Below are 11,304 nucleotides of genomic sequence, written 5' to 3'. Positions count from 1 at the left end.
GACGTCGGTTCGGTAACGATCGTTAATCATTCCCATTGACGATTACATTTTGTATATTGTATATTAGGTCTGTTTCAGAATGGTAGCCTGTTTATTCAGAGGAAATGATTTAGAGTTGCAGGTAGACATCTATAGAATATAGGCCTACAAATATAGATTTCCACAGGGTAAGTGATGCATGTCTATTCTATGCATTACATTTTTATTGGAAGCAAATGAAACTATGGCCTTTTGTTGTCATCGTTAAAATCAGCAGTTCTCATTGACACAAAGCATCAGTGGCAGGATAGTCATTTTCTGTTTGATACATTGGTGTGTCAATTAATTAGAGGAAGAGAGGGGTAATGGAAGGACAAAGTCACACACCTGTCCCTTTCTACAGCAGCAAGAGGGGGAGGGGTGAGCGAGATGGACCGGGTTTAGAGAGAGAGCACACTAATGTCTGACACTTTTATCCCTCTCAGGTGTTCCCATGGCTCTGCCTGTTCTCAGGTATCTGGGAATGCCCCTTACATGCATTGTAGGGGTATAGGGGCTAAGGGAAGTATCTGAGGTGTCTAGCAGCTAATACTCAACCTTAAAAACACTTAACCGGAGTTGTGTTTAGTATGTCACAAGCACAATGTCTTGAAACCGAAAACCAAAATATGTGCTGTTATTGAACACATTCCGTTTTACTTTGTGTTTCAAAACATTTTGTACCTACTAAACGTGACCCAGGCTGAGGGTAACAGATCGTACCCCTGCAGACTGAGAAGGGGGAGATGAGTTGGGTTACACCAGTGTCTGTGTGTGATATAGCACTGGTAGGGGGTCTCTTGTGTAGATCAGTGCTTCTCAAACCTTTCCTCTGGGACCCCAACCCATAACTGTCGAATTCCATAACTAGCACACCTGATTCAATTTTATTATATATATATATATTTTTTTCACCTTTATTTAACCAGGTAAGCTAGTTGCTACTGCGACCTGGCCAAGATAAAGCAAAGCAGTGCGACACAAACAACAACACAGAGTTACACATGGAATAAACAAGCATACAGTCAATAACACAATAGAAAAAAAATAAAGTATATATACAGTGTGTGCAAATGGCGTGAGGAGGTAAGGCAATAAATAGGCCATAGTAGCAAAGTAATTACAGTTTAGCAAATGAACACTGGAGTGATAGATGTGCAGATGATGATGTGCAAGTAGAAATATTGGTGTGCAAAAGAGCAAAAAAGTAAATAAAAACAATATGGGGGTGAGGTAGGTAGATTGGATGGGATATTTACAGATTGGCTATGTACAGCTGCAGCGATTGGTTAGCTGCTCAGATAGCTGATGTTTAAAGTTAGTGAGTGAAATATAAGTCTCCAGCTTCAGCGATTTTTGCAATTCGTTCCAGTCATTGGCAGCAGAGAACTGGAAGGAAAGGCGGCCAAAGGAGGTGTTGGCTTTGGGGACGACCAGTGAGATATACCTGCTGGAGTGGGTGCTACGAGTGGGTGTTGTTATCGTGACCAGTGAGCTGAGATAAGGCGGAGCTTTACCTAGCATAGACTTATAGATGACCTGGAGCCAGTGGGTCTGGCGACGAATATGTAGCGAGGGCCAGCTGACTACGCATACAGGTCGCAGTGGTAGGTGGTATAAGGGGCTTTGGTGACAAAACGGATGGCACTGTGATAGACTGCATCCAGTTTGCTGAGTAGAGTATTGGAAGCTATTTTGTAAATGACATCGCCGAAGTTGAGGATCAGTAGGATAGTCAGTTTTACGAGGGTATGTTTGGTGGCGTGAGTGAAGGAGGCTTTGTTGCGAAATAGGAAGCCAATTCTAGTTTTAATTTTGGATTGGAGATGTTTAATGTGAGTCTGGAAGGAGAGTTTACAGTCTTGCCAGACACCTAGGTATGTGTAGTTGTCCACATATTCTAAGTCAGAAACGTCCAGAGTAGTGATGCTAGTCGGGCGGGCGGGTGCGGGCAGCGAACGGTTGAAAAGCATGCATTTGGTTTTACTAGCGTGAATGAGCTAATCAGCAAGCCCTTAATTAGCTGAATCAGTCGTGCTAGTGGTGAAATGTAACAGGTATGTGAAACAACTCAGTTCCTGAGGATTGGTTTAAGGAACACTGCTGTAGTAGAGAAGACAGGTTCTAAAGTGTGTGTCAAGATGGAAACTAAAAAGCTTTCCTTCCTTTCTGTGCCTTCCCTTGATCTAGTGCGGTTGGTATGTTCCACCCTAGGGCAATCACATACTGTATCATGTGAATTAGCCAGATGGGAGAGGGGGAAGAGAGGGGTGCAGTGGGAGAGAGGTTGTAGGGTGGAATATAGGGGGTGTAGAGGGAAAGAGGGGGTGCAGAGGGAGAAAGGAGGTTGACAGGGAAAGAGGGGAGTGAAGAGGGGATGGGAGGGAGAAATCAAAGGACAGAGGGGGTGGAGAGGGAGGGAGGTGGGATGAAAAGAGGGGGTAGGAGGGGTAAATCGAGGGGGAGAGAGGGGGCTGCAGTGGGGAACGACAGAGAGGTGGGTGGAGAGGCAGAGCTGGAGGGAGAGGGTGGTGAGGAGAACAATAGATGAAGAGTGTTGTTGACTACGGCTGAACAGAGCTGCCCTCTCCTGATGTCAGGTCAGAGCAATACACAAGGGAACGTGTGTGTGTGTGTGTGTGTGTGTGTGTGTGTTTGTGTGGGACGACAAAGCCAGTGTTGGCAGACCATAGTGTCTGATCAGACAGTCACACAAGACTGAATACACAGTTACTACTCTGTTTATAGACACCTTATAGATGATGAATATACATGAAGTGGTCATAAAACTACAGCTGGTTTATGTGTGCACGTGTGTGAGTGTGAGGGGGCAGACACAAATACACACACACACACACACACACACACACACACACACACACACACACACACACACACACACACACACACACACCTTGTACATTAAGTCCTGACCTGATGTAAAACACAGTTATTCAGTGTTAGGTACAGAGCTGTTCATAGCCCATCACTAGCAGAGATTCAGAAGCAAGGACACATTGCTCAGTATGCACTGAGGTAAGTCTGAGTTGTGTGTGTGTGTGTTTATAGGTGTCTGCAGTGTGTGTGCAGAGGTGTCTGCAGTATTCTGCTAGAGGGCAGCGTAGCGTGGAGAAAACACTCCGACCTGCAGTTTTCCGTTGCCCTGGAAACAGGTAGAGATCCTCTCCTGTTCTTCATCTTTCTCTCCTCTACCCAGTGTCCCCTCCTCCTCCTCTCCCTCCTACTCCTTCTCTTCCCTCTTCCCCCCACCGCCTCCTCTTCACCCTCCTCCTCCTCCCTTAATTCCTTCCTCTCCACCCCCGTCCTATGCCCCCTCCCCCCACGACCTGCCGCAGCGCGAACACACACACTCACCAACTCCCCACCATTCCAATTCACTGCAGTCATTTAACAACCGACTCTTCCTGACTCCCACTCCACATACTAGCACACAGAGTGAATGCACACACACACACATGCTTACAGGGCACAGGGTCAAATGGTGCTTCAGTATTGATCTGATATTTGTGTGTGTGTGTGTGTGTGTGTGGTTGAGACAGGAGGATCACTATTGCAGCAATATGACCTCCAGCTAATCTCTCAGAAGAGAGGGAGGGAGAGAAATAAGAGAGGGAGGAGAGAGAAGAGAAAGAGAGAGACAAGAAGGAGAGAAAGAGAGTAAAAGAAAGAGGGAGGGGGAGAGAGAGTGTGTGAAGTGTCTGCATGTGATTATGTCTGTTTCTGCACTGCTATTGCTGCAGCTGATGATGGAGACAAAGGGAATGGAAGCTTTTTCCTTTCTTTCTCTCTCTCTCTCTTTCTATTTCTCCCTCTCCTGTGCTGACCTTCTGTCTCTTACACTATTTTACATTATTTTAGAGACGCTAGACACACACACAGACACAGGTGTGTGTGCTTACCCACACATGCAAGGTAGCCTTTCTTCATTTTCTGGCCTTTCTTGGTCAGTGTTTTGTTTTTCTGTTTTCTCAGTGCATTCCATTGTGGTGACTTCTCTCTGGCCAGGGGCGGAACATTCCACAGAAATGGCTGACCCACAATAACACACACACAGGCAGGAAGAGTGAACAAGGGTCTCCACCCTCGCTCAGCCAAATACAGTAGTCCTACACACACACACACACACACACACACACACACACACACACACACACACACACACACACACACACACACACACACACACACAACTCATCCATGTAATGACACATACTGCTCATACAATCTCTAGCAATGTGTAGTCCCTGATTTTCCCTCTCATATTTGCAGACCACATGCCTAAGGCAAACTGATACAGTTACCATCTGCCTCTCTACCCCTCACACTCACACAGCCTAGTGACTGGGACTGGCACAGTTATCGTATCGTCGTGTATCCAACAATTAAAGACAAAAATCGTGAACAAAAAAAAAAGATAATCATCTTAATATTCATTTTAGGAGTAGGTGGGATACAACTTTGTATTCAAGTAGATATAGTTTTACCCTATAGCAGTTTTAAATGTTTACAGGAAATGGGTAAAGTTGGTAGTCATTTGACGAGTAGAACAGCACGAACGGGAGGAGAAGCTTAATTTCCAAAAGTTCAAATGGTCAGAACCATTTTTTTTGTGTGTATTTTACCCCCTTTTTCTCCCAATTTCTTGATATCCAAATGCGATCCCATTACAATCTTGTCTCGTCGCTGCAACTCCCCAACAGGCTCGGGAGAAGTGAAGGTCGAGTCATGCGTCCTCCAACACATGACCCGCCAAACAGCGCTTTTTAACAACCGCCCTCTTAACCTGGAAGCCAGCTGCACCAATGTGTAGGAGGAAACATCGTTTATCTAACTATCGGAGTCAGCCTGCAGTCGCACGGCCCGCCACAAGGAGTCACTAGAGCGCAATGAGCCAAGTAAAGCCCCCCCAGCCAATCCTCTAACTCGGATGACGCCGGACCAATTGTACACAGTCCTATGGTACTCCAGGTCACGGCCGGTTGTGACACAGGCCGGGATCGAACCCGGGTCTGTAGTGACGCCTCAGAACCATTCATTTTTGAGACAGGGGTGTTCCCAAAGCTGTGCTCTAGTCATTAGGTATTTCATTGCTAATTTTCAAAAATGCATTATGATGCATTACATTACTAGCTCAAAACATTTTAAAACAATTTTGACAATAACCAAGTCTATTTGCATGACAATTAACTGTTACCCAAAATTCCATAATCCTCACAGCCCCACATACCTGTGTCTGTGTGCCCTGACTACACACACACACACACACACACACACACACACACACACACACACACACACACACACACACACACACACACACACACATTCACAACAGTGGAGGCTGCTGAGGGGATGACAGCTCATAATAATGGCTGGAATGGAGTCAATGGAATGGTATCAAACAAATCAAAGATGTGGTTTCCATGTGGTTGATACCACTCCATTGACTTCATTCCAGACATTATTATGAGCTGTCCTCCCCTCATCAGCCTCCACTAACACACACAGGCATGTACACATACAGGTCCACAGGCATGTCATGCACGAACACACAAACAACTCCAACCCCTCCATCTGTCCAGAAACATATTGATAACAGACCGATGGTGTGTTTTAATAGTCCATCCTATCTTTGCCTCTTATTCTGTGTTTCCAGATCAGATTAGGGAATTAGTGGAGAATGAGGAGACAGCGCATAAAATTGACGACACCAGAGCCCCTGGATTACACTGTCTATCACCGCCACCTTGTGTTCAAGGGTGGTCTTGACAGTTACTCTTCCACATAGCGAATTTGCACAGATACCTGCTTTATTTCGTGCTGGATATGCAATGACAAATGATCAAATGTGCGAATAAAATAACTAGCTAGTTAAGTCTATTGAGTGTAGTCAATTTGGTTCTAAAGGCAGAAATGATCTGTTTGGTTTCTAAAAGGTAAATGGGCGGAGTTTAACAGATGCACAACTTTTAAAAACAAGCGGAGGTTTGAACTGAGAATCTTGTTAATTAAACTTTGACATACAAGTTGTAATGTTTTGAAATCATTATTGTGTCACAGATAAGTGTGACAATATCGCTAAAATACAACTAGCCGCCTGACTTGAAGCAAAGAATAATTCATCAGAGCAAGCTAGCTAGCTAGCTATGCATTTAGCAATCTCAAATTAATAAATAGAGCTAGCTAGGTAGCTAGGTGTCAAATCTACAAGTCAGCTAACATTTTCTTGATTGAAATTTAATCAACTATATGAATTTAAGAAAATGGGGATGGACAGATAGCTAGCTAATTTTCCTCCAACATCGGACACTCTCTAGCGGTTGGAGGATTAAATCACTTTGAGCTCAACATTTAAATGGCCTGGAAAATAACGGTACGTTTTGCAACTAAAGACACCTTTCTAGCTAGCTGACCACCGATTTTCATTGCAGTTTATGTAAATTAAGTTATGTTTTGAGAGTTTTCAAAAAAGTTATATATATATACACACATACATGCATACATATAATTTAATATCCAACTTTTTACCTAAATTATTCAAACTCATATGTGAGTATTAACCTGTTATCTACTTTCTCAAAACAAAAGATGAATCTGTAAAACAAAGAATGAGACAGTATTTGGTTACAACACTGAAGAAGATGATTTAATGATGAATGATTTTTAAGAGTACAGGAGGGCATACCGGGCTACGCAATGAAAAGTTGACATTCAAGTATTATGTTTTTACTGGAAGGCTAGCCAACTAGTCAACTATCTAGTAAACACTTCGGATACGAGGCTGGTGTCTATTTTTTAACAAAATTAAACATATATCTTGTAATTGAACAAAATAGTAAGATGGCGAATAACTGGGGACCAGGTTTTTATTTTTTTAAATGTAACCTTTATTTAACTAGGCAAGTCAATTATAAACAAATTCTTATTTACAATGACGGCTTATCCCGGCCAAACCCGGACGACACTGGGCCAATTGTGCGCCACCCTATGGAACTCCCAAATCACGGACGGATGTGATACAGTTTGAAACCGAACCAGGGACTGTAGATGCAGGGACCTCTTGCACTGAGATGCAGTGCCTAAGACAGATGCGCCACTTGGGATACCATATACCGATAATAAAGGACATATTTTTTTTGTTGCTAAACCGCTTATCAAAAAGCTGACTGTAGTAGTATTTCCATTGAAATGTCAAACACCAATAATGACAAAACATTGATGGCTTTTTCACAAGATAACGCTGTTGAATATACCGATAATATGATAATTACTAATGTTGAGTCATAGAATAGAACTAGCTAGCTAGGTCGCAAATATCAATTAATCTGCTTCCACTTAATTTATCAGAATATTTAGTTGAATAAATTTAAACATTTCAATGGACTGTTATGCTTCACTGGGGGCAGAAACATAAAATGCTACGCTAAATGTAGCTTAGCTGAGCAGAGAGCTATTTCCTTAAATTGAATAATGAAATAGAAATCGCTAGCAAGTTAGGTGACAAATCTGCCAGTAAATCTGTTCGTTGAATAAGTGATATAAACCAGAAAAAATGTCTAGCTCTTTTTTATGATTCAACATTATCTGCTTAACCAGCTAGTCCAGTTTAGTTTAGCATTTTACATTTCGGGAACCCAGGGCTAGTTCATTCCATTTTTTTGTTTATTTAGTTTATTCCACAAAATACTGATGAAGTGGGTGATTACTTAATGGTATATTTGAGACCTAGCTAGCTAGCTTTATTCTATGACTCAACATTTAGTAAGAGATCTGCAAATCAACTAGCTCTGTTTAGCTTAGCAATTTACATTGCTGTCCTCGTTTGTGTAGTTTATTCAACTTAACATTTCAATAAAACAAATGTTAGCTGACTTTCTTGTATATTTGCTAGCTAGCTCCATTCACTAATTCAATATGAGTAGCTAATTCTGTAGCTATTCTGAGTTCAAACCTATTCCATGTTTCCAAAAGTTGTGCAACTGTTAAACTCTGACCATTGACCTTTTAGAAACCAATCGGATTTGTTCTTCCCTAAACCAAACAGATTATTTCTGCCCTAAGAACAACGTTGATTTCACTTCATAAAAACACGCACGTATGGCGTTACGTCATATGCACAGTCGACGTGCTTGAAAATTTGCCTAGTCTACGTTTCACTTTCATTTTCAGGATTGCTGGAACTTCGCGGAGAGTTCTAGATGGAAAAGAACATATTTTTGCTCTTCAGAAATTAGCTGCAGATTCGGGCATCATTTAAGTGAGTAGCCCACCTACACAATGTATCCCCGGTGCGTGTAACGTTTATCAATCCAATTATCAAATAGGATTGTTCAATTTGAATAATAGAAACGGAGTTAAACATTTTCAATGTTGTAATTGACCTTGTGTCGTTTGAAAAGGGAAAGTAAAAATATTGGTGCGGTTAGGAAAACTGGGTGATTGTCAAATACATGGTTCTAGTGGACGCCACTAGGCTACTACAGTGCACAGGGCGAGACCCTATACTCATCCAAAGTGATAATTGGTTGTGTATGGTCCGATCGGTCCTTTTACTCTTGACACATTGGCTTCCGGGTTAAGCGGGCGGGTGTTAAGAAGCGCTGTTTGTTATGTTTCAGAGGACGCATGACTCGATCTTCGCGTCCCGAGCCCGTTGGATGAGACAGGATATAATTTGTGGAGAAAAATAAATAAAGAACCAACACACACACACACACATACCAGAGCAGACAGGAAAGCGAGTGCTACGATTCACGGACTTCGGCCCTTTAGAGGCGAAGTTGGGCACATATAACAGGCCGTCACTGTGCGCAAACACGCACACATACATACAACTTCAGACTATAGGCATACACTCTTCTAATGGCCATGGTGCGTTATGAGCACAACCTGATGAAGAAACTCTTAGCTCTGTCACTGACTGAGAAGAGACCTGGGATTGAGTCCCTATCATTCTGCCCTCTGAAGTGGCTACAATGTTCTGCTGTGTAGCAAACACCTTTCGTAGCCTACAGTAGTTTAGAAGTCTTAACATCTTGGCCTATGTGACAAAAGGAACGTTCAGAATCAATAATCTTTGTGTAATGGCAACTTAACGACCATGGTGCTTTACTAACAGTAGCATTTCCCCCTTATGGCAACTATTCTAAACTACTGTAAATAGTACATGAGCACACCCAATGAAACAAATGATCTTGAGATATGTTGCTATGTCTAACTGCCTTCCAAATTCGCTACAACTGCTATTTTGCTGCCCATTACAAACCTACACTGGCCCACTATATTGAGAACCCATAACCTGTACGCTAACAGTAGGTTGCAGTGGGCAAGTGAAATTAAATGAGACTATAGTTTAACGGCATTATAGGTCTATAGGCCTATCCAATGACTGTGGGAAGAGTGAAGGAGGGATTTTATGCAAACGTGTCTGTGGGACGAGAGGCAACTCAAGGACCACTCCTGCAAAGCAATGTAATTTAGGTGCCGTTTGAATATATTCATGGATGGATTCTCAGTTTCTTGAAATACTTTTTGTATTTAGATCAATTATTATGTGGGCACCTGCTCTTCTAGTATCTCATTCCAAAATCATGGGCATTATTATGGAGTTGCTACTAAAACAGTCTCCACTCTTCTGGGAAGGCTTTCCACTAGATGTTGGAACATTGCTGCGGGGACTTGCTTCCATTCAGCAACAAGAGCATTAGTGAAGTTGGGCACCGATGATGTGCGATTAGGCCTGGCTCACAGTCGGAGTTCCAATTCATTCCAAGTGTGTTCAGTGGGGTTGAGGTCAGGGCTCTGTGCAGGCCAGTCAAGTTCTTTCACACTAATCTCAACAAACCATTTCTGTATGGACCTCGCATTGTGCACAGGGGTATTGTCATGCTGAAATAGGAAAGTGCCTTACAGAAACTGTTGCCACAAAGTTGGAAGCACAGAATCGTCTAGAATGTCATTGTATGCTGTAGTTTTAAGATTTCCCTTCACTGGAACTAAGAAGCCTACCCCGAACAATGAAAATCAGACCCAGACCATTACTCCTCCTCCTCCAAACAAAGTTGGCACTATGCATTCGGCAGGTAGTGTTCTCCTGGCATTCGCCAAACCCTGATTCGACTGCCAGATGGTGAAGCGTGATTCATCACTCCAGAGAACGCTTTTCCACTGCTCCAGAGTCCAATAGTGGCGAGCTTTACACCACTCCAGCTGATGCTTGGCATGGTGATCTTAGGCTTGTGTGTGGCTGCCATGGAAACCCATTTCGTGAAGCTCCCGTCGAACAGTTCTTGTGCTGACGTTGCTTCCAGAGGCAGTTTGGAACTCGGTAGTGAGTGTTGCAAGGACAGACAATTTTTACGCGATCCAGCACTCGGTGGTCCCATTGTATGAGCTTGTGTGGCCTAGATGTTTCCATTTTACAATAACAGCACTACCAGGGCAGAAAATTGACCAACTGGCTTGTTGGAAAGATGGCATCCTATGACGGTGCCACGTTGAAAGTCACTCTTCAGTAAGGCCATTCTACTGCCAATGTTTGGCTATTGAGATTGCATGGCTGTTTGCGTGATTCAATGTGCTTGATTTTATACACCTGTCAGCAATAGGTGTGGCTGAAATAGCCAAATCCACTAAATTGAAGGGGTGTCGACATACTTTTGTATACACAGTGTATATTAGATCAATGATCATAGGCTATAGAAATAATCACTGATCTGACATCACTTGGTTGGTAGCCTAGCGTAACATCACCTATCATTCAAGAATGGGAGGACTGAAGGATGCATAGGTTATCCCAAATCAGGAGCATCATTTCCATTATAGGCTATGCATTTATCTCAGCTATACCGCTAACTTGTACGGTGAACTAGGCTACTAGTTCACCGTACACAAGCTAGTGTCTCGACCTTTAATAGGTTCTAACAATGGACCGTAACATTGCTGTCTCAGACGCTGCTTTACCTGAACCCCTGCCCCAAGATGTTCATCACAGGGGTTCGGGGGGCAACTCGTGAGTCGACAGGGACATGCAATAGATCTCGGCACAATCTGTGCATTAGGCTACATTCACAAGATAACAAGCCTATGAGGCTACTTCATTGAATGTTTACATAAAACACAATGCCATTACGCACAGATTTGTAAGTTTACCTTCCATTTCAACTTATAGGCTAGGCGTAGCTGTTAGACTTTCTATATGCACGGTGTTGGCATACGCAGGGGTTTGAAGATAACATTGTAGCGAAGGGCAATCTGACAGCAACT

This window comes from Oncorhynchus kisutch, linkage group LG23, assembly GCF_002021735.2.
Source record: "Oncorhynchus kisutch isolate 150728-3 linkage group LG23, Okis_V2, whole genome shotgun sequence".
Classification (NCBI taxonomy): Eukaryota; Metazoa; Chordata; class Actinopteri; order Salmoniformes; family Salmonidae; genus Oncorhynchus; species Oncorhynchus kisutch.
This window is presented reverse-complemented; position numbering follows the sequence as displayed.